Below are 3,740 nucleotides of genomic sequence, written 5' to 3' on the forward strand. Positions count from 1 at the left end.
ATTTTGTACTTTCTCGCACATTCAAATTCCTTATAAATGCATAAATTCAATATTTCTTTATATTCTCGTATACCGTGTGCATTTTGTACTTTCTCGCACATTCGAATTTCTTATAAATGCATAAAAGCCTGCAGTGTACTTACAACGTATAACGAATAATAGATAAACAACATCAGTCTCCACGTACGAGGATCAGTTAATAAAAGGAGCAGGTATCTAATATTCTTAAACGTGTCAATTCGAAATTTCTTAAAAATTAGGTGACGTTCCTTGGAAGTTCATCTTTGTAGTCGATGCGCCAGGAGTGTGCCAGGTCCTGATCAAATTTTCTCAGGATGGTCACCGGCGGTCGATGCATTCATTGTACTGGAATTCGGCATAATCGTGGAATTTCATATTCAAGTTGAACAACAACGACCGTCCGCAGGCTTAATTGGCGAAAGTAATGCGAGCCGGCCAACCACCGTCGAGCCAGTTGAAGCTGTGTGACGAAACGAGTGCAGGTGGCAGCGCATTGTTGCGCAATCCTTCGTACCCCTCTCCTCGTCTCCTTGTAACCAGGAGTCAGGACGAGAGTCCCCTTCGTAATCAGAAGGCTCTCCCCACCAGGTGTGCCTTCCTCCCTGCTCGACCTGGTGAATGTTTGCGCCCGCAAATCCGCGCGATCACCGTCGACGGTTGTTCTTTCTTTCGTTTCTTTCTTCTATCCCACCTTTCCCTCCAAGGACTCTCCTTTTTGTTGCACCTTCGGCAGGCCGACCTGCTAGCTTTCGAAGGAGGAAGGTTTCTAGATCTTCCCCGCGACGCAGGCTCCTGAAACGAGATTCGATGGCACAGTTTAGTCGGAGCTGGGCTTTCGATAATAAATAGATAAGTACTGGAATCTGCATGAAATCCTTATGAGTACGACTGTGGATCTTTATGCCAAATAAAATCTTTGCGAAGGTACCTACAGACATTTAATCTAAATAGGAATTTATTTTGCTCTGTAAATATTGTATTATGTGAGCTTTACTTTCGATACCTTCTTTGTATCGTTGTATACTGCGTGTGTTTTGAGGTTTCTTGAATATTCAAATTTTCTATAAGCGCATAAAAATCTGCAGTGTACCTACGAATTAAGGTAGGTAGGATTGGGATCGTCATTGGTTACGAAAGATTGAGATGTTATGAAAAGTAGTTGAAGTATCCTATGTATCCTACAACGAAGCTATGCAGTCAACAAGAATCAGACAAGGCAAACTAGGAAAAGTCATAATATCGTCTCAAGTAATAGATGTCGGAGTAGTCATCAAAGACGTCGAATCTTTAAAGTCTGCAGCACTAAGAAAAATGTCTGCCAATGTAAATATAATTACTACCAAGAGAGCTAATTACAGCTTCTCCGTTTACTCGAGAGTTAATATTAAGTGAAAAAAGATGAACAAATATTTCTCGAACGTAAACGATCGAGCGACATCAGGAGGAAGAACGATAGGGCGGTTCCCAGGATATTCTTTCTGATCAGCGTGTACGTGGCATTTGAGAGGAAGATGCCAGCGCCTTTCACGAATCACCACGCGATCCTATAATACGTTATTGTTACAAGCGAACCGGTGAAAGAAAAATTCTTTCCGATGGGAGAGGCGAATCGACGCGCTCCTCGTTCTCGCGAGAAGGCAAAAGCGTCGTTCGTGTTACAAAAGTATTACCAACGTCTCTCGTTCTCTTTATTCATTTTCTATCTATTTATATAAACACTTACACGCAAAACAGCCGAATGCAAGTCACTAAACCTTTCTACTGTATCTACCACAGAAGTTTCGTGTTTCCCCTCTCGCGACTTTCATTGACTAGCTCCAAAGTACCCTCAGAACTCCCTTGAAAGTTTCCAATATCGTCGTAGCTAACACAATCTTAGATCATTAATTAGAACGATACGAGTACAGCACGTAGAATTTCGTTACCTGACACGAACTTTACCTAACAAAACACTAAAGCTTTTGGAACAACTCCGCTAAAACTTTTTGCCGTATCTAACAAAGAAGTTACATGTTTCCTCCCTCGTGACTCTCATTGACCACCTCAGCTCCAAAGTACCATAGGAATTCCCTCGGAGGTTTCCAATATCGTCTCAAGTAATAGAATGTTAGACGTATCATTAATAAACAATACGAACGCGTGGAATTTCGTATCAAGGAACGTTTCGTTCGCGTACCAGCGGCTGTTTGCTGAAATTACGAACCTTGGTGCCAGTCGTTCGGGGCCACTTTCCTCTTCGTCCGCGTCATTAGGCGCAGCGACAAGACCGGGAAAACGGATTCAGCCTATGCAGTTTTCATACGCCGTGCTCAGAGCTGGTCGTTTCGGGTCCTTTATACGGTGCATCGTTTGCCTGTCCATTCTGTAGCCCGCGCTGATCGTATCTGGCCGCCACTTAACCATTACGTTTTACGAGGCGGATGGACGTAAACTGCACTCCCTCTCAGAGTCCAGCAACAGGTTACGTCGTCTTGCGAGCCACGACGAAGGGGAATATTTTCCTCAAAGCGTGCGTGGAACGCGCAAACAGGATCGGCGTATCCTGGTGCGCCCGTGAAATTTACCGCAGCCGTTACAACGCTCCAACGTCCTCCGCGGATCGACGAGTCGCCTCCGGGACGCTGTGCACCGAGTTTATGTCGTTTTCTCGTCGTCTGCCCGATAATCGCTGCTCGGTGGAGCCCTGCGTCTATTCGAAACAGAATAAATACCGATGGTAACGCTTGTATGTACAGGGTGGATCGAAAAACGTGGGTAAACGTACTCTTCGCGGAGGATTGGAGCGTTCTTTTGGGAGAAGGGTTTCCTTCGGTGTGGTGGGTTCTAAAATTGATTTGGACAAGTAAATAGGAAAGCTAGGTGAGTTAACTCTTTGCCAACTCGAGGCCTTTTTTTCTGGTAGCTGCCAGCAACTCGAGATGTTTCTTAGCATTCTATCGCCATGAATTCCAAGCTATATAGATTTGAGAATAAGGTCATTTTATCGACACTTCGAGCTCCAAAGAAATGAAACCTAAAGAAACATTAGGTATCCTACATTTGCTGCGTGAAACCTAATGGTGACCGAGAGTCACCTCTCGAGTGCAAAGGGTTAACTTCATCGTCATCGCAGACATCGTCAAATGACACACGGTGATATTCACGTTTTTATCTACGCTTTGTTCGCACCAAAATGATTCCGAGATTCGCTCTTTGTATTTGAAAAGAATCTGTTCGTCAACTATAGCCAACAGACTCACCTTAGCGTGCATAACTAGGTGCTCGATACGTTCGCATAAACAGTGCGCGCGGCTTGCATTCTATACCGGAAAAACGAGGTCCTTGAACTCGATTCCTCGCCACATCTCTGGCTACCTAGCCGCGGAGTCGTCCTTTATCCGCTGGTACGGTCGTATGCTAAACGCATCTTTCACGCATGGCTCGCGTACACACACGTACCAGGGCGATAATATAAACAGGGCGTGGCACCGGGATGGACAGATTTTCCTCGAAACTTCGCCGACGCGAACAAGGATTTGCATGAAATTGAAGCTCTATGGTGCTTGTAGAATGTAAACGACGGGGTTTCGTTCAGTTTTTGATGGGGTCTTCTGATTCGTTTACTGGAAGGTGACGATTTCACTTCAATTATTATTTATTATTATTCGTTAACAGGACATGTGCTTTGAGAGAGAACGAGTTCAACACTTTACGGTCGATAAAAATTAAGCACACAGTAT

General features: G+C 44.4%; 1 long non-coding RNA gene across 1 annotated transcript in view; it reads right to left on the minus strand.

Annotated features, from left to right (window-relative positions):
* Positions 1–18: 18 nt before the first annotated feature.
* LOC128876328 (uncharacterized) overlaps positions 19–3,740 on the minus strand; it is a 10,235-nt gene continuing 6,513 nt past the window's right edge. The window contains exons 3-4 of the long non-coding RNA XR_008457002.1: positions 2,225–2,710; positions 19–813 (exon numbers count right to left, since the gene is read on the minus strand). This is a non-coding gene — a long non-coding RNA (uncharacterized LOC128876328). The remainder of the gene's footprint in view (positions 814–2,224; positions 2,711–3,740) is intronic.

This window comes from Hylaeus volcanicus, chromosome 5, assembly GCF_026283585.1.
Source record: "Hylaeus volcanicus isolate JK05 chromosome 5, UHH_iyHylVolc1.0_haploid, whole genome shotgun sequence".
Lineage (NCBI taxonomy): Eukaryota > Metazoa > Arthropoda > Insecta > Hymenoptera > Colletidae > Hylaeus > Hylaeus volcanicus.